At 41.1% G+C, this 24,847-nt stretch overlaps 1 protein-coding gene across 1 annotated transcript in view; it reads left to right on the forward strand.

Moving 5' to 3' along the window:
• Positions 1 to 2,709: 2,709 nt before the first annotated feature.
• PLEKHG1 (pleckstrin homology and RhoGEF domain containing G1) overlaps positions 2,710 to 24,847 on the forward strand; it is a 136,202-nt gene continuing 114,064 nt past the window's right edge. The window contains exon 1 of the mRNA XM_056343794.1: positions 2,710 to 2,949. The gene's annotated coding sequence lies outside the window, so the exon portion shown is untranslated. The remainder of the gene's footprint in view (positions 2,950 to 24,847) is intronic.

The raw sequence follows: 24,847 nt of genomic DNA on the forward strand, positions 1-24,847 counted from the left end.
GCTATGGAGAGACTAGTCGATATAAGCAGACTTCTTAAAAGAAAGGAAAATCCCGAAGGGGAAAATAACATGAGGTTACAGATCCCCAACCATAGTAAGCAAACCACTTTCAAGTGGTACATGAAGGCAAGTCCTGACCACCAGTGTGGAAGATACTGATTCATCAGTGGTGTGAGTTCCTGACTGCAAAGGCAGCAGGAGGGACAGAGATGAAGAACTGACAAATGGAGCTGGATCCCACTTCATGTGTGAGTGAAAGGCAGAGGTCCTACTGTGTGAGGGTATGAGAGATGCTGTGAGAGAGAGCAGAAAAAGATGGAGGTGGGGGAAGCAGAGGCTTATCTTTTGCCTGTGCACAGGAGCACTGCCGAGGGTGATGGAGCAAGCTGTTTGGGAACCTCCGCAACATGAGGTGTTCTTGCCTGTACTACTTCTGATGCACAGGCAACACCCGGGAGAAAGGTTTGCCTGCCTGCAGTCTTCTTGTCACTCATGCCCTTTTACCAATCCAGTCACCTGGATTCCCTTCAGAGATGAGTTCTCATGGTTTCTTCATGTAGCTAATGCCTTCAAAAACTGGTGATTTTCCAGATACGTGGTTTTGTATTACAGTGTTGTAAAGCTCGACGTTTAAACTTCTATCATTCTTTCTGCAACAATGATTGTACTCTGTCAGTCGACATAAAACTGGAGGTATTTGGTCAGTCCACTGGAACGCTATTTTTAGCACAAGCAAACAGAAACCAGACTGGCTCATGATCAGTCCTTTGGGGAAAGGGAGGTAGAAGGATGAAGAGAGAGGATGAGACTTCTCTTGAAGGTTTTTCCTGTTAGTCACAGCACTGAGGAAAAACAAACTCCATATGGAACAGATCATGTAAGGCCTTTAAAACATATTTGCAGAGACTGTACAGTTTCTTAAAGGAACTTGGAACACTTTGTGGTTTGGGGGTTTTGTTCTTATATTTCCCATTTGGGGATGTGTGTGCATTTTCATTTGTTTTAATTTGGCCCAAGTTAAATGCATCAACCAGTAGTTTATTATCATCTTTGAAAGATCTGTTCATAAAGGGAAAACGTTCCCTGATTCCCTCAATGGGAAAGAGTTATAAATGCTTCTCTCCCAATATTTTTCACTAGAGAGGGTTTTGATGCTTTTTTTTTTTTTTGTATGCAAACGAGGGTCAAATTTTTATCCCCAGTGCAAGGTCCGAGTGTAGTGTGCTGAGGCAAGGATGTGTGCTCAGTTGGATGCTGAGTTCAGATACAGAGTAGCCATGCAGTACAGGAGGTCATGACTGGTGGGCTGGGCTTAGTGGAGCTACTAGTGAATATCTGAAATTACTTGTGCTTTCTGCTTGCCCCATTGAGCAACTTTGTAGAGAGCCATTCCAGAGTATTACCCATGGAGTCCAGCCTTCTGTGATCTGCCTCTCCTGCAAGGATAGGACAGTGGCTGGCAAGGAAGGAGGGGTGGAGCAGGACTTACCCCTTGGTGATAACTCTGCTCTAATTCTGCAACGTGAATGAATGTTGTGCGTAACAATGGCTGTCATGAAAACACTTGAGGGTGGGGATTACTTTTTTTCTTTAGTTGAGAAGCTAATATAGTCCTACTTATTACATGTAAACCTTTGGTTTGAAATGTGGCCAAAATTAATAAAGAAATGTGTTAATCTTTTAAGAATCAGCAGTGGTCTGAAGCATATTCAATGTGCATGTTGGGAAAGAGCTCTGGGCTTTTGAACTAATGATACAGAAACAGACCCCGCCAGACTACTTTTTTTTTTTAAGGATTCCCGTGAGAACAGGTAAGATGAGGGCAAACACTGAAACTTCCTGCTGTAATTACTTGTTTTGACATCTAAAAACTATGAACTATGTTAACCTCCCAAATTTCCTCATATTCCAAATGCTGTATATCAGCATGAGTAAAGGGAGAAATCATGTTGCAGAACAAAAGCAGCGGAGCTTTACTGAACGTGAGTTACGGAAGAAGGTTTTGCAGGAAACCAAGGGTTTTCTTAGGGCTCGGAAGAATAAGGACCACTGAACAAGTGTGAAGAATTCAGGCAGTTTCTCTGTTGGTGCATGTCTTACACAACATTTTAGGAAAAATCAATTAAAAAGTAACTTTAAACTCACTTTTTCAAAGAAGATGGCCAGGCAGGCTGCCAGGAGGCAGGTGTAGTCTCTAAAAAAACTCTTTGAATTTGCTTTTTACGGATTGATTTCGCGTTTTGGCGCTGCGGACTCCTCTACAGGAGCCCGCACCAGTCCATAGCGGTGCTGTGCGTTACATCGCTGGATGTACAACCGGCGGCGGAGCGAAGCTGGCGGAGGGCTCGGCTCGGCGGGGTGGGGAGGGGGCTCCCGGCCGGGCAGAGGGGCGGCGCCGCGGCCGCGGAGGGAGGGCAGGGGACCCGTGTGCCTGCTCCCTGCCTGCAAACGGTAGCTGGGCTTTTCCCCCTCTCTTCTTTTCCTCCCTTCTTCCCGGAGCTGTAATCCGACTGCTCTCTCTGGCTCGGCTCCAGAGGCAAGTCCGAGTGGTTAATTTCTCTCTTTCCCCCCTTTCCCAGCCTCTGGGGGAGGCGGAGGAGGAGGAGGAGGAGAAGGGGAGCGGAGTCAGCTGCAGCCCGGGGCCGGGCCGGGCCTCCCTGGGAGGGGCTGGGGCAGCGGCTGGGCTGCGGGAGCTGCATGGAGGAGGGGAGTTTCACAGACTCCCCTGCCCGCCCGGGAGGAGGAGGAAGTTTGGCGGTGAAGCCGCTGCCCGGAGCCCGAGCGCACGGAGGGAGCCGGGGCGCGGCCGCGGGCGCTGCGAGGGGCGCAGCCGCTGGCGGAGTTACGGGGGCGGGGGGCGAGCGGCCCGCGCCCTGCGCCTGGATTTTAAACGGGAGGCGGAGCGGCGGCGCGAGGGCCGAGGACGGATCGAGGCGGCGGCGGCCGCCGGTGAGCGCGGGGGCTTTGTTCGCGCGGGGCGCGCCGGGGAGGGGGCGGCGGCGGCGCACGGCCCGGCCCGGCCCGGCCCGGTGCGGGCGGGTGGTCGGTCGCCGGAGGCACCTGGTGTCTTGCAGCCCCCTGAAACCGCCCCGGCGGGGCGGCCGCGGGGGAGCGGGCGTTTGGTGCCCCGCAGCCTTTGTGCGAGCCCCGCCGCCCCCCGCGCCGCTCCCCGCCTGTGGCAGCCGGCGGGGCGGGCACCCTGCGCCCGGCTGCCAGCGGGGCGGCGGCGGTCACCGGCTGCGGTTCGCTTTCCGCCGCGGCGCTTTGTGTCTGGGCGCCCCGCCGGGGCCGGGGGCTGCGCGGGGCCGGGGGGCTTCGCCGGGTCTCTTCGCGGGGGGCGGCGTTTCTCTCAATACGCGGTAAAATCGCACGGCGTTCCGAGTTTTGTGCAGATGCTTTAGCAAACCTGTGACTTCTGGAAAACTCCGCTCCCAAGAAGCCCTCGATTTTTGGTGTTTTAAAGTAACGTTAATCGGATTGTGATAAGCGGTGGCCTAATGGGGGTTAGCGATGTGATTGATCTTGAGTAGCAGGACTGCGGGTTCTGGGGAGGGAAGAAGACGGAGCGGCAGTGGGGGACAGCGCGGTGTCCTGCCGTCCTGTGGGACCCTGGGTGCGTTCTGCATCTCCTGCCCGGGCTTTTCCCCCGCTTTGCGGGTTGCCTGTCCCGGTTTTGTCCCTCCAGTTGAAGGAGAAGCCCTGTGGAGCTCATCCTTCGGTTAGCGTTGACAGACCTGAGGCACTCATCACCTTTCTTCACAAGCCACAGTGCTCCGACTATCAGGGAAAAGGACCTGAAACAAATTTAGTGTATGTTCAGCTGGCTTCCAATATGGTCTGCCTTTAGTTGGCTTTTTTCCTCCCTTAATTATTAATTGGCAGGCTCAGAAAGAACTGTGGCCTGCCTTTTTTCTTTTAATGTTTGGGGGTACTTCAGCAATTTAATAATGCTGTCTAGAGAACCTGATGACTTATAGGTGTTTTTAAAGCTGCGTAATAAGAGCCGGCTAATAGTCTTCTTTTGCTACTGTTTCATTCTTGGAGCGAACAGACTTTGCTGCTGGAGAGTTGCGGTTCAAATTTCCACAAGCGTTTGTTGCCCGTGCCTCTAGCTAAATTTATAAAGGAATTCTGTTAGCTTGTACAAAGCTAAATCTGGCTGTAGCAACTCCTGGCTGTGCAATTCACTGTGATTGGCAAGGCACAATATATAGCTTCTCTGAGATTTATTTTTACTTTTTTTTTACTTTTCTTTTTTTTTTCCTGGTGTGTGTGGCACGTAGTTGTCATAATTTTGGGAACTCTTTACCAATGTGTGTGTGGGTGTTTTGGGATGAAAACACAAGAGTTATGCTAAGGTTAGAAAATGTATTAATAGGGTGCTTGTCTTGAAAATATGAGATGGCAGTTTGAGAGCGGCCTCTTAATGAATATTGGTATTGTTCTCAGGTCCATGCAGATGCTTAGCTATTAAACTTCGACTCTCTACTTCGCTGTGTTCTCAGTTGCAGACTAGAAATGATGCAAAGCACTCTGACAAATGGTTCTGTTTTAAACGTGTTTGTTTATGGGAATGCTGGCTTTTTCTCGCAGACCTGGAGAGCCCTAGGTAAACAACGTTGACCTGTGGCTGTGTGACTGAGTGCATCCCTGCAAAGGCATATTATGATTCTAACACTAGGCATTAGTATGTAATTTTTCTTGTTTTACTTATGATTAAAAAAAAGAAAAAGAATAATAAGAAAAAATGAGTGTGTAGTTGAATTGGTTTGTAATTTATAGTTTTACTTGATAGCATCTTGCAAAGACAGTATTGTCTTGATTTTTAGGTGAAGGTAGATGTTAATAATGCACAGCTTTGCAAATCTTCAAGTAGTGACCTTAGATTGTTGGCAGCTGTCATGATTTCAGGACATCTGCTAATGTGTTCTTCTTCCTTGGGCAGGATGTGAGAATACAAGTTAACTGTCCAAAGGCATATTTTGAGCCTAAAGTGGTTGCTTGTGAAACCTTGGTATAAACTATGCCCAGTAGAAAAGATTTGGAGCTAACCCACTGAGTTCTTGGTACCTTCCTGTGTGGTGTGGGGGGTTTTTTTGTGTGTGGAGTTTTGGGGAGTTTTTGGTGGTTTTCTTCTTATGGGTTTGTGTTTTGTTTGGTTTGGGGGTGGGTTTATTTATTTTTTTGTTTGTTTTTATTTTAAACCTTTGTTGTGACCTAAAAGGTTAAAGCTAGAAGGGAAGTAAAAATATCTGCTTGCTTGTTTAATAAGTAATTTAGGCAAGTCATGAGTCTCTGGTACTTTTTGCTACTGTTATCTGTATAGGTTGGTATGGTTGAACGTTTCACTGACGTCATTTTTCATGTGGCACTGGTATTAGTGTTTTTGCTAAGTCAGTTGTTGCAGTGTGCATGTTTGAAAGCTTCCTCGTGCTTTTGTTTGGATTACCGTATACCTGTCGTCCTCTGCCTTTCCTATGCTTGTGATTTCTTGGCTCCAGTTCAGGAAAGGCTTTTTAAGCCTTGCAAACTAGATAGGGTTATAGCAACTGATGAAGGTGGGTACTTGAAGTAGTGCTTTATTATCTTTAAATGCAAACTCTGCAGTGCAAAGCTGATCTGTTTTCTGAATATATAGCTAACAGAACTGTAATTGTGATAATGGCTTCTGTCATTTTACCTTACTGAAAAGATTATTGATAACAGAGCTAGCCGAAGCTCTGTCATAGCATCACCCATACGACTTGTAGGCTCTGAGTACTTTTGAGATCAGCCTAGAGACAGGGTTAACAAGCACAGATTAGTCTGAGATACTGCTATAAAAAAATAAGTTTTTTATATGGAGGTATCATCTCTACAATTTAAATGTGCCCTTTGTATTTAAAAAAAGGCCAACCCCAACAAAATAACTTGTAGGGAAGGATACTTAAAAATACATGAGCTCCGAATGGATGTTGGCTTTCTTTGGTTTGTTTTTTTTTGTAATGAAGTCTCAACAGTCTTTTAACAGATATTTAGGACACATTAAAGTATGCCAAAGACTCATTCAACTGTTGATTTTTATTTATTTGTTTGTTTCCCTCCTGCTTGGTTGCCACTCCAGCAGTTGCTGGGCACCACTAAGTCTCTTTCCCCAGTCAAGCTAGAGCTGCAGTTCTTGGTCTTTGGAGCATGGGGTCATGAAGAGAAGAGGTGCCATGTTGCTGGGTGGCATAGCCCTGTCGTGTACCCCAGGTCTATAGGGTCAGATGTTCTGGGTCAGAAGATAATTGAAATGTCCAATCTGATGAACAAGGAAGCTGTTTGCAGGACTTTGATTAGAAGCGTTTCTCAGATTAGACATCTATAAAGCTGTGGCAGTTATAAATTAGTACAAAGGAATTAATCTGATGCACATTCCCTTTTGTATTCAGTCATGTGTTGAGAGGGATGATTGCTGTCTTAAATAAACACATTTTATTGACACATTACATTAGTTATGGCTTGAAATTACATTGCCATAATTTTCTTAGAGGCCAAGTGTACTGCACAGATATTAGCTAGACTATACAGTAGAAGATAGAATAATGGCATATGAAAAAACAGATGTTAGTAATATAATGTCTATGGAAGATATTTGGAGTAGTTGTGATTACATATGGCAGTCCTCTTGCAATGAGCTGGAATTTTTGCTCACGTGGACAATGAAGATGTCTTGCCACTGCTTTCTCTAAACAGCATTCTGCTTTTGTAGTGGAGTGGGGAGGGAAGGGAATTATTGCAGCCCTCTGCGAATTCTGGAGTAGCAGAGTAACTTGCAGAGGTCTTGCTGAATGGCTAATTTTGAGAACCTGAATTACTGTGGTTACACAGGAAGAGTTTTAGTTTGTAGCATAGGCAGTGAGGAGGAAAGTAGAAGAAAGTGTTATTCTTGCAAAGCGAGAATTTAGAGGACATGGAACCTGCAGTGCCCGCCACCCCCAATCCCCCCACCCCCCTTTTTTTTTTAAAGATGCTTTTCAAAGCATTTCTAATAGCTGCTTATTTAATAGTTGATTAAGCCTCTTATTCTTGGAGACTACCCAAAGCCACCTAAAGAGTTGTGCTGCATCACCAATCCCAAACAGTGTCTTCCCCACCCCAGTCATGGCTCAGACTTCCCAAACTTGTGTGTTTGGTTTATTAACCATTAATCTTGTAATATTTTCCAGTTCCTTTTCATTTTTAAGCCCATTACAGTCATATTTTCCAGTTCTTTTGTTGCAACTGAAATGCACAGAAACTTTGAAAGAAGAGCAGGGGTTCCCATGAGATGTCATGGGTCCAAGACTTCAGGCTTTAGAAAAACATCACACATCACAGGGAGCAGGTGGAAGCACAAAACCAAGGGGGGAACGGGAGCAGAGTGAGTGAAGAGGTATAGTCTTTGGCACATTACCAGTGCAGTAGCAACAGTTGTGATTGAAAGTATGGGAGCCTTTTGCGTGTGTGATTAAGAATACAATACATGAATGTGAAATGATTAAATAATAAATTTATCAGCAAAGCCTGTTTGTGTCAATTCAATTCCTAAAGGAGTGTGTATGTGACAAGCTATCTTATAGTGTTAAGTTTCTCAAGTCACTTTAAGGATATAAGTAATGTTTTTAGTTGTGGTGGTTGTATCAGATGGGTCTGCCTAGTCTGATTCATCAAAAATTGAGTTTGTATGAACATGGCCTAAAATAGATTTAACTGCAAATTTGATTACAAGTGCAGGAAAAGAAAGGGGCCTAGTCAGGTTGGACTGGCGAAGGAAATGGAGAGAAAAGCTACTGACACTTATCAAGGAGGCCTGAAAGAAGCAGCTGTTCAAGCAGAGTTACAAGCTGCTGAAGACCACTGTCAGCTACTGACTGGGGCACCTTGTGAAGGACCTGAATATGGGGTTGGGCACTGTCTGTCTTCTCGTTAATCACAATGCAAAGCATTGCTGTGAAAATACAAAGCAAGGTGCCAGTTTAAAAAATTATCTAGAAGAGAGACTTGATGCATTTGAGTTTTCTTTTTTCCTCCTTTGGCATGAGCTCCACTAGTCCTGCTTCTTAGTCCCTTGCAGGACCACAGGTGGTTATGCTAGTGTTTTTTAAGTGTAGTGAGTAGGTATAGCTTGGGCTGGCAGGTTTTTCCCATGCGATTTTGTGACTGAAGCAGTGCTAATTATCTTTGAATCCTAAAAGTCTAGCTTGCCTGCTGTCATTGAGTTTCAGACTGCAAGTGGTGCCAAGCCTCTTCCCCTAAGCATGCATTCTGCAGGAACTTGCATGTAAGCCCTGCCCAGTTGTTTTAAAACCTGATTTAATGAATGTTAACATTGAAATGTTTGAACATTCATATCCATTCAGACATTTCAGGATCACGCCCCAAGCATTAGTATCGTGCAGCTAGTGTTCTCTGCTGATAGGATGCATGGGTCCTCTCGCTGGAAGCACTGATCAGAGGTAAAAAGGATGTCACAGGAACAGTGACTGAATCACTGGCTCAGTCACCAAGAATTGTTGTAGATAAAGCTTTGATACCTAGCTCAGGGAAGAGAAGGCTGGATTGCCTTAAAGGGCGCTGTCAGGGGCAGCTAACAGTCAGCTTCCTTCCACCGTCATGGTTGACATCTTTCAGCATTGTCATCTGGATGTGGGCTTCAAGGTCAGCTTCTGCCTTTCTGTCAGCCCACGTGAGTAGTCTCTATCTTCTAGATCTAGTGCGTAGACTCTAGCGCCTGTACTTTCCACTTGTGTTGGGTGGAGTTATCTGTAAACACAGGCAAGTTTTCCTTGCTACTGTCCTGTAAACTCTTCTTTGTTATTTACCAATGTTTACCCCCTGCGTGTCCCCTGAGATTAGATACAGTCTGCTGCAGCTTTGCTGTGATTTTTATGTGCCAGTATCAGCTTGCTGGTTTTCCTTTTTTTTTTTTTTTGTGTGTGTGTTTATGTTGCCTATCCAAGTGAGTCCAGGTGCATGGTTGAGGTCCCAGTGCATTTCAGAAATACAGTGGCAGAATTACTTGCTTGCTGCTGCTGCCACTGATCTGTGGTACTTCAATCTGAAGGAACATCATGCTTTGTGTCCTCAATACCTGATCTGTAGTAAAAATCGTAGTTCCTTCTTTGTAAGGGGTTTTGAAAATAGGTGGGTGAAATGAAGAACTACTTATTATACAACTCTGTAATCTAGCGTTTCAGTATGCACAAAGTTTTCCACTTGCTTTTTAAACTGCAACCAAGTTAATATCACAGAAACATCATTTGAGCTTGCAAGCAGGTTGGTGCTGCTGAGATTAGCATGCTTCACATTCAGGTGTTTGTGAAGCTTTGTCACTGTTTACTTTACAATTCCTTCTCATTACCCTGATAACATACCTTGTGTGGCTGCTCAGAGAGCTGTCATACTTAGTGTCTGAGCGATGTTATCATAGACTTCAGCCCATTGCAGAAACACTAATTTCTCTGAAGAATCAGCAGTCTTAGCCTATTTGAATGGTAGACAAGGATGTATTTAACAATGAATCATTGAATTTGGAGACTTGCCTTCCCTCATGCGCTACCAACATACAAAGTTTGTAATCTCTTCTTTCCGTCAGCCTTCTCTGATAATTGTCAGTCTCTTTCATGTTAGGTGAGTTTGAAGTTGTAAATCTCTGATTTGATCTGTCTTGGTCATTTTGTGCTCCTGCTGTCTTGAGGAGGTTGCTGTCTCTGTCTTGCAGGCAGACAGGCCCACTTGGCACACTCTGTGCTAGATGTAGCCTTCTACATTCATTGCCATGTCAGGTGGGTTATGCTGTGAGGTCTCTTCTGCCTTGTGAAAGGACGGTCCTGACCCCAGTATCTCCTTTTCCTGAGCTTGAACTCATTTAACCTTGTGAGTTTTTCCCAGCTTTCCAGGGGAAAGCCATTAACTTCTCTTCTGAACACCTAATTCCAACACCAAGTATCAGGCACAGTGTAGGCTTTTTGGTAAGCCACTATAGAAATTCATGGTTTCTCTCATGACAGAAAATATGATCTGTTATTAAATGCAAGAGACTAAGTTATTCCTGAGGGCATCAATAACCATTTAATCTCCAAGGTTTTCCTTCTGATTTAGAAGGACAGTATCTTGGCATGCTTCTGTTTCTCCATTGCTTTAGATGATACTGCTCCTAAACTGGTATCAGAGATGTCTGTACGCTAGGAGAGTCAGCACTAGGCAAATTTTTCAGTTAAAAGGGACCAGGCTTTCTGCAGGCGTTCCATTCAGGAATTGCTTTCCCCTTTCATAAAGACTGCCAGCAGGGAAATGCAGAACAGAGTATCAAGGAAACCCCATCCTTTTGGTGTGAAGGACAGACTGGTTTGCCAAGGCATGAGCTGTGCTGAGCAGAGTTTAGAGCTGATCTACACAGTGGCTCAGCCTGGTGGTCTCCATTACAGCAGCTTGCACTTTGCCACTTCATCTGCAGTGTCTCCCTCTTCCAGTAACGTGGCCTGTTACCAGTGCAGGTGTGCTTCCTCGGTCCTGGCTGTACATGCTGACAGCATCCCTTGAGTTCTTCAGTCCACAGCTAAGCCACAGTGCAGATCCAAAAGAAACCACACTGAAGAGATTCTTCCTGCGGCTCTGCAGCAGGTGGTCCTGCCAATAAACCACCCCTGTTGTCAAATGCACCCAATGGATTTGGCTCTTGTACCCCTCAGACCCCTTCAGAGTGTTTGTTCATCCAAAGCACAGCACAGGCACTGACTCAGATTCTCACAGGGTCAAAGAAAAGCAGAATAGATATTTTTCTTCTGCCTTTCGTTGGTGAAGCTTTGACTTGATGATATGCACAGGTCGGGTATGGAGGAGAGGGGATTTCTTCCACACGCTGCTGCATGCTGTTTGGATAGGACGGGATCTGTATCTGCTTTTCAAGTAAGAATTCTGGAAAAACAGAACCACAGCTATCTGGTTTACAGTCTTCAGAAGAAAAGCTGGTCATCAGCCATTGTCACTGAAGATCTGTTGCTTTCTGGTCTCTTTCATCTCTAGGGGAGAGTGCTTCCATACATACTTGACAGATTCATCTGCCCACCCTGGCTGTGTGCATCATGCAGCTATTCAAGCTTCCAGAAGGGTATGGGTGCCTCTTCATTGCTGCTGTCTTGTAGTGATGCTACTACTAGCCCATTGCTACACAGTTCTTTTTTTCCTTCTCTTTACATCAATGCCTGTGCTGGATTAAAAGTCCTTTTTGTTTTGAATAGAGGATTAGTGATGCCCATCTTCTGACAATTTCAGAAAAATGTACTGGGTTGGTTTCTCTTATTTGTTAATTACGGATGTTGAGTCATATCAGGAGGTGATTAGTTCTGGTGCCTGGGTCAGAGTTACTTGTCTGTGCCCATACTTGCCCAACACTGACTTCTTTCCTGGGGACAGTTTGATGTCATACCAGGGATGGTCTGGAGGAGTTCTGGCAAAGATTCACTCTTAGCTGTTGACCTCATGCAACTCAGCCTTTGTGGTGTTCACAGTTGTGAATGGGTAGAGTGAAGGAAAGTCTAGGAGTGCTGCATGTACTTAGCTCATGAAATTGGCTTAATGTGTCTGGGAAAGCGCTCCACTGACTGCATGTGGAATAAATCTGTTTCCTTGGGATGCAGCACATCTTCTGTCTGTTCTTCCCAGTTACATCATGCAATGAGAAGATGCTACAGTATGTGTCCTTCGCTTGATGCTGTAATAGGCAAGTTGCTTTCCTTGGCCAGAAAAGTTGAGCTTTACATACTGGCACATAACTCAGTAAAATCTTGTCAAATAAATTCTGACTTTAGTCCTCATCAGTGGTGATTAAACCTGCACAGTGGTCTGCTGTCTAACACATGTGAACTTCTACTAAGAATTTTATTGTCAGCTTGTCTTAGAGCATCAGTATGTGGAATTGTTTGGCAAGAGTATTTGTTTTAAAATACTACAGTATATGTTGACACCATTTTATTATGTCTTGTACACAATATGATCCAAGTTGTAAGGATCGAGTTGTTTGGATGTGAGATATGATTTAGTATGGTTGGGAACCAGCTAAGAGCGGGGATGATAATGAATGGAGCAAATGTCTGATACCCTACTTGTAGTTTAAGCAGATTCCCACTTGCAAGTTTGTGGAACACAATTATATGTAGTTGGGTGGCTTTGGCTTATTTTGTTCTTTTCCCCTAGCAGAAACAGGGTAGGGAAATTCCTGAAAAGCAGAGATTTCAAAACTCAAATCCATGGTTTGAGGGAATCAGTTTATTAAAGTGATAATGTTAGCCTTTCACTGAACATCTTGGTCCAGGAGCATTAGTGTGTAGCACAGAAGCGTTGTGTCATTTACACTTTTCAGGGAAACTGAGGTGTAGGTGATCTCAGACTCCTAAGAGGATAACATAAAACACCTGTCCTCTTACTGAAAATTATTTTGGTTGCCTCCCATGCAGAGTATACCCAGAAAGAGAACCTTGATTTTACTGAATTTTGAAAGATAGTTTCCAAGTTTCTGGGCTTTACATTGAACATTACAGTGAAATCTCCAAGTGTCAGAAAGTTTTTCATAAGATATCAAATCATTGTGGTTCAAGTCAACTCAAACATCTGAATGTAGGTTTCTTTGGGGTTTTTGCTTTTTAAACTGCTACTTGCTACTCCTATATGTTTTCTAAAAGTGTTTAAGAATGCAAAGCTGCTTTATTAATAATTGTGATATATTTCTAGAATAACTAAGGCTATTTTAAAACATGCAAACTTTTTAAAGATGAAATAGAAATTGTAGGACAAATGACAGTATCAATTTCTTTAAGTGGGCATGCGTGTGTTTTCTTTGTGGTAGTCTTTCTAGTGCAAAAGCATGCAATATTCTTACACTAATGTTCAAGAAGTAAACAGTCTATTCAACCAAATTGGTAAAAAAATTCACAGGTTGAAAAAACAATTTTCCTTATAGATTGTTCCGTTATGTAATATGAAGATATAAAGATCTGTAGAAAACCTTTTTGAAAAAGTTAAAGAAGGTTGGTAGAAGAACACTCTGTAGCATCTAATAGCTTGTGGTTTTGTTGATTTGGGTGTGACTGTAGGACCTTGTCTGAAGGCATTGATCAGGAGGCTTTGAAAGGCTGTTGGGCCCTCTGGGAGTTAGAGAATATCTCTTGGATTCAGCTCAACAGTTTTACTCTGGAACTAAAAAGCTGTTATTGATGAAACTTCTGTCAAGCAAGAGTGGCCCTATACAAATTTTAGGCTTCTTTAGGATTGTCTGGTTTCCTGATGTTCATATATTTATTTATATATATATATACACACACATACACACGTTATTTATTATATATATACATACACATGTATGTGTGTATATTTAAGTGATTGTGGTTGTGTTGCCAGTCAGTGTCTTTCTAGGGTTCTTAAAGAAACTACTTTCTCTAGCAGTTGAAATGGAGTCCTTTGCCTCTGGAGGATTTGAGACTAAGGAAACTTGCATGCACTAAATGGAAAGTAGGATGGTAATTACAGCTCACTTTGCATTTTCATTTCGCTTAATTTACAATCTGAGGTACAGTCAGGTGGTTGGGCATTTGAATGTTACGAGTGTTACAGTCTAATCACAGGACTGTATGGTAAGACTACTGCCATATTTCCTTCTTTAGATTCATAGAAATGTTAGTGGAGGCTATTCTGTGTATTCAGTTATGAACAGAAAAATCTCTAAATGCAATAAATACAATTGTTATAATTGTCACTTAGTGATATCAAAGGGGGAAAAATAAGCTCTTTTAATCAGTGAAATTGCCTTGTAGTGTTAATTTACTGCTGTAAATATAGCAGCTGAGTGAGAGAAAATATTGCTATTTCATTTAAAAAGAAAAAGGAAAAAAGAACCACCTCTCAGATGGAGTAGTTTTGAATTTTAAAAAAACGCATCTGTAGATGAACATTATGCCACATTAACAAGATTGGATTGATTGTATTACTGTTGAAAGCAGGCCAATATTTAAAAATGGATTTTTTAAATATAAAATTTTTGCCTGTTTATGATTTGGTTTCCCTAGACCAAATTAACTTGGACACTCGGCAGGGCCTCTATTTATTCTGGCATAAGAATAAGCATGGGGCAGAGCTTCCTGGTCTCAAAAAACTGGTGATGGTAAGAGGCCTCTGCAGTGCTCTCAGCCAGCTGAATGCCTGAGGTATTTTACCATACAGGAAATCAATTGCAGCTGAATGTGCACTGTTTCCACTCCAAGTATATAAACAGGCCTTATGGTGATATAAAAAAGGGAAAAATATAAAATCCAGTCTTACATTCAATAGCTTCTTGAAAGTTCAGAGCAAGAATATTTGATGTTCTGTTTCTGTGGATTCTTCACTGTCACCTTTGGCTGAGCGCATAGCACTGTATTAGCTCAGAAGGAGAGGTATACTGGTCTTGGGGTCCTCTAGAACAAGCAAACGTAAAGCAATGGCTTAGCAAAATGAAAATAATAAAGTATCCTTATTCAGTTCCCAGTTGATGTTCCACTAAATGTTCTGAAGCTGGCAAGGGTTACACGTTTAGCAAAGGAAATTAATTCTTTCACTCATTAGATCAAGAATCCTGCATTTTTTAGGCTTCAAAGTAGGTTAAAAAATTTTGCTAGAAAAAGCTGCACCACAGTTGTATCTAAATAGCTGCTTTTTGTGAAGTGGTAGAAGAAACTGTATTTTCATTTGGCTGTCATCCTTCATTGACCTTGTGAAAATACCTAGATCAGATGCATGTACTGGACAGACCTCAGAAAGTGACCCATGGCTCTGATTTGCCTTAGCGGCTGGAGATGTGTCCTTCTGCGGCTCACCAGGAAAGTGAGCATTCATTTGGATAGAGGTTTCCAGGTATTAAAGATAATTAAGTTTAAAATGAGTGCTCACAATTTCCAGAAGAGGTATGGCTTGAAGCTTTTGGGGTTTAGAGCCTGGGAGCCCAGCAGCACCTCTCTGCTCTGCCACAGACTTACGGTGCCACCATGGACAAACAGTCTGGTCTAGGTTTTTAAAGACACGTTGGCAGGCACTCACAGAGGTGGTAAGACTCCTAATGGGATTTTCGGAATCACATTAGTGTCTAACTCCTATTCAAAATCTGACCCTTTAGCCTGTTTGAACTGGATTCAGCCCATGCCATGTTTTATTTGGCTACTCTTTAAGGCAGCTGGGCAGGTGGCAGGGAGAGGTGGCTTAGAGGGTACGAGCCAGGGTGAGCGTGGCCCCCGGCTGAGCTGCATGCACAGCTGTGCTCCCGTTTATCCTTCCTCCACCTCCATAATGTCTACGCTCCTTTCTGCAGAATGCCAGAGGTTCAACAGAGGAGAGGAAAACCGACCTCGCTTTGCCTAAGCAAACAGTGATTTATTTGGTGAGCGCTCTACCAGGTAAATTTATTTTATTGTTATTATTATTTTAACTTTTTGAAAGTAAGAAGTGACGTTTGTAGTGCCTCTGGCTGAGGTGATTACCGTTGGTGTCCAGTGAAGGTACCTCAAGTTAACCATGAGACTGTTAGCACGCAGATTGGTGGTAGGCCGCTGGCCTGTGTGGGCCTGCAGTGTTGGCTAGCCAAGATGGTGGCTTTTCTTGATGTGCACGCTAGCGGGGTTTTCTGCTAATTAAGCTGAAGTTTTGGGGCACCTAAGCCGTTACAGGAGGTTAAGTCCTCCGGTTTAACACTTGTTTCTGTAACTGAAGTTCTGCTAAAGATCTGTAGCTGAAGTTTTTCTTGGTTGCTTGAGTCCATCCTTTTGGAGGTAGATAAGTGCTGCTGTCACAGAGAAACAGTGGTCTCTCCATGGGGCTGGGGAGATCTGGGACTTCTGTTCTCCTGAGATTTCCTATGTTTCTCTATGTCATTTTGAAAAGAAACTGATCTTTCATAGTTTATTTTTTATTTTTTTTAGGGGGTTAGTCTTGTTTATGTGCTTTTGCTACTCAAGTCTTGGAGGACCTGGGGAACTTGAGAGCATAGGAAAAGCAGATTTAGGTGCCGTGGAAACGTTATTTGATTGTAATAACTGATTTCACTCATTTGATTATCTGAAACAAATTGACATTCCAGAAATCTTCACAATAAGGCTGGCAGGACACTCCATAGAAAATATTAAATAAGAAGAGGGCTTTAAGCAGGGTCCCTTTCTCCCTTCTTTCCTCCTCAGTTCTGGTGCCAACCCAAAGGAGTCTTTTCTTCTCTCTGAAGAAAATAGACATTCAGTGATGGGCTTTGTGGGTAACAGCATGGACACTGCTATTTGGAAAAACTCAGTCACTTACAAATAACTTCATTCACTCCTTCCAGTGCTAATGCTGCAATCAGTGTAGCATGGATTAGTTTAAAATAAAATAAAATAAATAATAATATTAAAAAAGTAGTACATTATGTTAATTGCCACTCTGGCTTCTGTGACTTGCAGAAGGAATACTAATATGCTATATTAGACTGCTAATTAAAAATATTGATTATTTTACCCTACTCATAGTGGGGCTTGTAATGTAATTTTGTAGCATGTATTGATGATCTAATTGCATTAAAAAGTTCTTAAAATTTAAGTGAATGGATCAGATATAAAGTTGCCAATGCTTTGAGATTGCATAGCTTTAATGGATAGAAGCTAGCGGGACTGCGTAGCATTCAGCTGAAGCTTACATCTGACAAACATTAGTGAGCTCTTACTTCCTTTGGATCCAAGGGAGAACCATCTCTGTAAGTAGGAAAACATTTTGCAGGGGCTGAGAGAGGAAAAACCAGAAATTCCTCTTCAGTATTTTCTAAAAATAGCAAGATTTGAATAAGGTTGCATGTTTCAACATGGATTGGAGAAAAATAATTGGCATGACCTAAATTCAATACACTAGTTATGTGTGTTATTTGCTGATAGTTAACTATTATATTTTTTGTCCATGAATGAGGAGAGGCTGTATATTCCTAGGTTCCACACAAAAAATAAATTTAATTATTTAGCTTGAAATATGTGCAGACCCAAATGTGTGTGAAGCATTTGCTTGGTGACCTTAGAAAGTGAATTACTTGCACAGATTTCCCCCTGTCTCTGATTTCAGTTTCATTTCAAATGTGCTGCTTGGCCTTGGTTTTGAGTTGCAGTGATTTTAATATGTTTTCATGATGAACAGAAAAGCTAAACCAGACCGTCAGACTCAAATAACCTCTTTTCTGAAAGCAGAGATAAAACATGGGTTGTGTATGTGTCCTAAGAGGCAGAGGATTTCATAAGTTTCCCAGGGATCCATAGCAGACAAGCGTTCACTGTGAAGTGCATCAGAAAACTGTTGTATCAACAAAACTGTAGTGTGTGTGGAGGTCTCAACTAATGGGATAAAGCATTCAAGGACTAGATGAAGTGCCTTTAATAAGGAATTAATTTCATGGGAAAAAAGAAGAACCCTAAAACGTGAGGAGTGGTGTTCTGTAAAAGAATAGCTTAATGCTTTGGGCAGATACAGCTTTGAGGGACAGATGTTAAATCTGAACCAGATAACCACCAGTAATTTTGCTAAATTTCTTTCACGTGGCAGACTTAAATCTAGAGGTTTTAAGAATATTTTCATTCTGAAAAACTTTTGGTCGTGGTGGGTGAAACATTTTATGAAATTTGTTTATATTTTGCCATTATCCTTTTGATCTATATAACAATATTGTCTGTTTTTAATTGTTTCCATGAGTTGGTGTTTATAATATGCTAGTCATTCAAAAGAATGAATATAGACTTCAGCAGCTCTTAAAATAGTGACATCTGTTAGAGTAGGAAATATCAGATCAATATACTTTGGTCTAGCAATTCAGGATGAGTTTTTGCATGCAGCGTGTTTATGCTTAAAGTCACTACACAAAAAAAAAAATTCCTCAAGCATCTGTGCATCACTGAATGCCTTGTTTAGGCCATGTCTTTAATGGTATGAGGGCTTGAAAATCTGTGTGGGGGTGGAGAGGAACGATGCATGCCCATGTGTGAGCTTTACTGTAACTCTGTTCTATTTTTGGTATACAATGGAGCAGAGGTGCAGGGCAAAAATAGGGGTTCAGATGCGATGTGAAGGCCTGTAAACGCTTTCCTGTTGTGGGAAGTGCCTACCAGGTTCTTAGAGCAGTTGCATTAGTATCCATGGGAATATTCAGGGTTTAATTTAGCATGCTAGATTAGGGCCTAATACCTTAATTAAGGCTAGCAATTTTTAATACGTTTTCCCCAAACCCTTTGTGGTTGATTATATTATGTCTGTTTCTGACTACAAAGTGCATCTCTAGGGTTTTCTGTTCTTGGCAATTATATGAAAGCTGTCATTCTAGTTCAGAGTGGTGAAGCTGACCAATGAATGTAAACTTTAATAGAAGGATCCACAGCACAGATGTGACTAGACTTCTTAAAAATACTAATCCAAATAACTTATGCCAGTGTTATATTGAAAGTCTAAACACTTAGTACATTTAGACTAATGGTTTTATAAAAATCATGGTAACTAATTAAAGAAAGGCTTTGTTAATTGATAAAACAGTTTTTCCAGATGCTGCCTAATTCTCTTGTCAGTTCACATGTGTGGGATTTTTCTGCTGTAAAAAAGATTAAATGAATTATCTGCACAAAGTCAGGAATAATATAATTAGGATTTTGTGTAATCTATAGACAAAGCGATTTGTTTTTTAAAACATTTGTATATTAAATTGTTGTATAAAAATTCTTACCTTTATTTTAAAAAAAATCAAAAAAACCAAGCTCACAAATCCCCATCTTCCCCCCAGGCTCGCTCAGAGCGGTCAGTCCTTTCCCGCTGCCATCTCCTATTGTTATGGTCAAATGACCAAGGAAAAGTGTATACTTCCTTTTGTGTCCAGTAGATAGGGGTTCTTAATTGATGACTGCTGCTTTCTTTCTGACAGAAAGGAAATGAATGGGCAGTAATGATTATAGCACATCTGTTGTTTTCTGGGGAGCATCCTGTATAGCAGTGAGATTGTCTTGAAGACTACTATTTTATTTTTTTTCTTTCCTGTTCAGGACTAGTTAATAGAAGGGGGTATGAGTGACATGTGACCATGTTGTTCCTTCGTCACAGGTGTAGCCAGAGGAGAAAAACAAGTTGCATGCTGGAACAGAATGACCTGTTTATATTGTCCAAATAGGTGTATTTTCTGAAAAAAAAAAAAATCTTGCAAAGATTTCAGGGATGTACTGTGTTTTGATTGCATGATGTAGGTAATGACTCCTGTCTTCATAGTATAGTCACTGGGTTGTAAGTATAATGTTCCAAAATCATGCTGAAGACTGCTTCCTCTGGCAAAGGAGTAAAACAAAATAGCACTCACACAGAGGGCCCAAAAGCTGACCCAGTCACACAGCTTTAATTGCAATTTCTAGGATGTAGTTTCTAAGTCTGATACTGCCGACCATCTCCTGTTTGACTATCTTTTGCTTGATGGGTTGTAGCACAAGTCTTGGGAATGCTGAGGAACTCACCGGGGAGCTCTGTGGTGGGCTTCTGCTGCCTTGGAGAGGGGCTGGGGATGGAGCCAGGAGAAGCTCTTTACCTGGCTTGACAGACTGCAGAGAGGGAAATTTTGGGGATGGATGAATGACAGGAAAGGATCTGGCAGGGAAGAAGAAGGGGACTTGAAGGTATGGAAGACAAATATCTGGGGAAATGCTTGGGAGGGGTCAGTAAAGCAGCTGGGTGAAGCAGTTATGGTATGGTAGTGGAGTGTACCACAGCTTGTCCTCTGCATCACACCAGCCAGTTTTTTCGCAACTTATTTTTTCTTTTTGTCTCCTGTATTTTAAAGATGTGAGTGAAAGTGGGATGCACTCTGCAAACCCTGAGTGTGCCTTGACAGGCTATCTTTTTGTTCTTTCTTGCCGCACAAAGTGTTTGGAAAAACACTTAATTGAAAGAGCTCTGTAAATCTGAGTCCTTACCACTTTGTTGTCCTCTGTTCCTTCCTTTTTCTTTTATCATGTTTAATTGCAGCATTTCTTGTAAGCAAGGTGCCAGTACTCAGCTTTTGCGCAGACTAAATATTTTGGTGCTTAAAGTGAGGGGTAATGCTTGTGTTGAGTTTGGATGAAGCTGTTAACATTGAAAGTTAACACTGGGTAGTGCTACCCTCTTTCTTGGGGGTTTCTGATGTATGTTGGATAAAATTGGGATTTTTTTTTTCAGCCCTTATCTTGTCACTTGCCATCTCAAGAGCTGTTGTCCCTGTCCTCTTAAGAGAGAGTCCCCATCACTTAATAAAGGAGGTGTTGAGATGTACAACGTTGTATCCATAAGGTACTGTTTAGCTGGAAGCTTACAGCCTTCATTAAGCTAAAGAGGTTTTTCAAATGACAGTTATACAATGGCCATAAAGATGAGAAAAGTAAGCAAGAATATACTGTGCTGTAGGTCAACATCAACATAGCTAAATACAAAATTCATGATACCATAAATGAATCGTGCTGCAATTAATGCCCCAGTGATACATATGCCTTTATGGTGTTGGCAAACTGGGTGTCAAAACTGTGACCCTTCCTTTGATCGGATTTCTACCCCCACTCTAACTTTGCAGACAGTGCGGAGTAATCAATTGTGTAATTATCCAGCATAGATAAGGTTAAACTTCTGTCATTGCTGTTTTTCCCTGATCAGATCAGATTTCAGAAAATGGAAAACCAGGTGCCATAAAACCAATTCTAAACTAGGTGTGTTTTTTCCCTTCTTTCTAGTGGTAAGGCTGCTCTTTTTTTTTCTTCTTCTTCTTTTTTCCTTTTCTTTTCAATTTTTTTTTTCATTAGGTTTGTCTAAAGGTAATTTAAGAAACTAAATAATCTTTTTCCTTTCTGAGTGAGATACACAGAGACCCTGTTCATGCCTCCAAAGCCTTTTAAATGTTTAGCCTGTCCCCAAAGGATTTCAGACTTATCTTGCATCTGTTGGCAAGCATTATGTTGTAGCTAAATACTAGTCATGGCACCAGCCAAGTAATACAGGAAAAACCCACCAAATCAGTTGAAAACTATTTGCTCAAGTCTTTGTAAGTTCCATTTCATTGATCTCTTAATGCGTTATGGCGGGTTTTAAGAAAGATAGTAAATTGTTAATTTGAGATTTTTGCAGTTCTAAGCACTACATTGATGTAGTATTCTGCATTTCTTGACTCATGAGAAACTCTTGAATATTTGTGTGACAATGTATTCCAGTTGCTAAAATGTTTTTATTATGGAATTCAGGCTTTGGGAATAGATGTGAGTTCTTTCATCCCGAGCTAAAGATGCAATATATGACTTAGAGCAGGCCTGTAGGTTGTTTTACAAAATTTTCAGACATCTCTGAGTATTGATGCATTGATGACTATACACACAAACCAAAATCCTATTAAAATGTCTGTTGAGGCAGACATTCATTAAAGCATAATACACAGCAACTCAGTAAAAGAAACTTCAACCTCTAAAAGAAAGATTAGCTACTGCTTTTATCAGCATGGTCATCGCTTTGAAGATACTAAACATCTGGTTTCCTTCTGGGAGAATTATGTTCTGTCCACTTGACCCTTTGTAAAAGTAAATATTTTTATTAGTTACGTTATGTAGGAATCTGAAAAAATATTTAATACATGAGAAAAAACACCTTTGCATACTTAGCTTCAGTTGCATAAGTACAGTATATCAAATGCTGTTTTGTTCTCAATTAATGAGCTTCTTTTGTAATTAAAAAATTATACCAGTATGGAATTTGGTATGAGACATAACTAAGATTTTCCTTATTTTCTTTGTTTTCCTTTTTAAAAGATTTTTCTTTTTTTCCTCTCACTTCCTTGTCACCTCCCAAGAGTGTGTTTGTTACCCTTAAAGACATTTCAGCCCTAACTGCTTTCCTTCAGCCATAGCTTTAAACTGTACTTCAGGGGTAAACCTAGCTTGGATTGTATTTGTTTACTACGTAATTCAAATGTGTGAAGTTACTTAGTAAGGATAGTTGTATACTTTGAGTATCACAGTCTTCTGTGATCAAATGGAGGTTAAAGATTATTGGAGATGTAGCTTCTAATCCTGTTTTCAAGGTAGAATAGAAAAGAACTGAAAATCATAATTGTTATATTTGTTTATTCCTTGTGGAAATAGATTACTTGGGAAAAATACCCTCCATACATACAGGTTTAAACACTAATGTTGCTTGCTTTGTGCCAGCGTGAAGGTCACTGGGTATCTTTTAAAATACATGATGTAGTCTTTTCAGTAAGGGAAGGCATCGGACTCTATGAAATGTCACACTTGAGAATGATTTTAAAAGTGAAGCCAGTTAGGAATTTTTCAGCTAAAAATATTTTGTTGGAAAATAGCAATTTATTGAAAACAGTATTTCGCACAAACAGTTTTCAATTAAACTTCAGTAAGAGAAGTTCTTGAGATACAGGACTGTAAGAAAATGTCATTCAGTTACATGGAAAAATAATATAATTTTAAACTGAAGTGAATACAGTCTCTCTGGAAATTTCTGTCTTTTTTTAATTATTTTCATTTGGATTACAATCTTTCAATGGTCTCTACCTCTTCCTCACAAAAAACATGGATATATTCAAAATTCTACTTTTCATTTTTCCATAAACTGGAAAGATAGCTTGCTAGTTGCTTCTAGTGTACTGATGTTCATTTTTGCAAATTGTCATTATGGAAGAGATTCTTCTGTTGTTTTAATGCGAACAGTCTGACAAATGTCAGACATGATGTGACTCAAGTCATGATGATTCCTTCTATTCCTTTTGTTACTCATTTGACATGTATTAGAACTCTCACTGATGACGTATCAATGAATTTAAGACCTTCTCCAACTTCTTACAAATTTGATGTGTCCTGTTTATTATGGTTATTATTATTAATATTGGTCTAAACAGTGTTGCTCATGTAATAAGCACTATAACTGCCTGTATCTTTATTGAACGCCCCAATGTTGAGTGTTTATTAATCTTTAGAGTGAAACCTTTCAAAAGACTATGTGCCACTTAGTTGCAGAGTAGAGAGCTTTTGATAAGTGTGTTGCAGGATAATTGGAGACACTTGTGCCAAATCTGTCTAGAATCTGATCAAAACCAAAAATACAGTTTTCTGTGTTTATTTTGGGAAATAGGTTCATGGTTTTAAAGTTTTCCTCATATACCAATATTTATGAGAAATGACAATGAAGTGGATTTTAAACAGCACATTATAATTTAAAATGTTATTGTCTCTCTGAAGCACATCTGGTACCACAAGATCTAAAGCTATTAATTTGGCCAGGACAATGAGTTCTTTATGAATTGGGTCTGGCCCATTGAAATGAGTTTGCTCCTGAATTAATGATGGTGGAGGATGGGGAGTTTGGAGTAATGACCATCTGCTGGGTTGTTAATGTCCAGCAGACTTTGAGACGCAGTGACGCCTGTGGTAACACACTTGTGCTAACCTTAATATCTGTATTATTGGTATGATTAGAACAAAGGAATAAAAAGCTGGATGGACCTGTAAAATTCAGGTAATTTGTGTGTGTGTGTGAGAGAGGACTGTCTTCCAGGGGTGGAAGCTTACTGCTTATCCACTGGAGTGAGGGTACTCAGCGCAAAAAAAATAATAATAATAAAAAAAATATATAAAATCCCTACCAACCAAGCTTACCATTCAGTGTTATTTTCTGTTTTCAAGTTATTCTCCATACCTGAGAAAAGCTTGATTTGACTCCTCCATGCTCCAGGAGAGATGAGGGGCAAAAATTCAAACTCTTTTCACTTTGGGGACTGGAGGAGCCCCGCACAAGTGCCATTGTGCTGCATCTGCTATGGTGCAGCAGGGCATGTGTGACAATCAGAAGAGTCCCTAGCTCTTTGTCCCTGTTGTTACTCATTCTACATACCTAGGTTAAAGCCCAGGATGTAATTTAAATGCCTAAAGCCGTAATTCTCATGAACTCATTTTGCAGCTTTTCAACACTGACAGTGGCATACATTTCTTGATGTTGTCAAATAACATTTTGCTTTATCTGTACACTTATCAGCCATAAGGTTATAGATAATTGAGCAAATTTTGTAGTGTAAATAATTGTATAAATAAGGGAGTTATTCCTTCCCTGCTTGCTTGCATATTGGTCTTTAAGGTGAGTGACACAAGCCTGCTGCATGCTTGCTGGAAAAGAGATTGGTAGCTGGGGGGTTTCCTTAAAATGGATTGGCAATACTGATAGAAAAATGCGTACTTCATTCTGTGTATGTGGAAAGCATAATGTAAATATACATTTATTTATAAATAGGCATAATACAAATATTTTAATATCTTTATAGTATTGTACTTCCTGCCATTGATCTTTATCACTAAAAGTAAACAAATTGTTTTGCCTTGATGATTCTTATATGTTAATCTAGGACTGCAAAATTGTACTTCCAAAGATGCTGTTCATGGTAGATGTCTTGAAGATGCCAATGTTCATGGTGTTTTGATATGATAGGATGAATTAAAGGGTGGAAGACTTCCAAAGTGTATTTCATACTGTATATAAGTGTTAGTGCTTAATTAATGATATTTGGATGTTGGGTTTTCATTGCAGCCTACAGTAGCAGGCTCACATTTAGGAATAAGCAGACTTCCTGGCACAGAGGAAAAGTAGGATGTAGAACACTGCCTGATAACCAGGCACAGGGGAAGCTGTGTGCCATCTCCTTCCAGTTCTGAATCTGTAGGGCATTTTAGTGTTCTTCCCAATACCTTTTTTTTTTCCATTTATTTCATTTGAAAGGTTGAAAACCTCTATTTCTCTTGGTATAGTCTTATAATCTTGCCAAATGAGCAGTCTG

This window comes from Falco biarmicus, chromosome 6 (assembly GCF_023638135.1).
Source record: "Falco biarmicus isolate bFalBia1 chromosome 6, bFalBia1.pri, whole genome shotgun sequence".
NCBI lineage: Eukaryota > Metazoa > Chordata > Aves > Falconiformes > Falconidae > Falco > Falco biarmicus.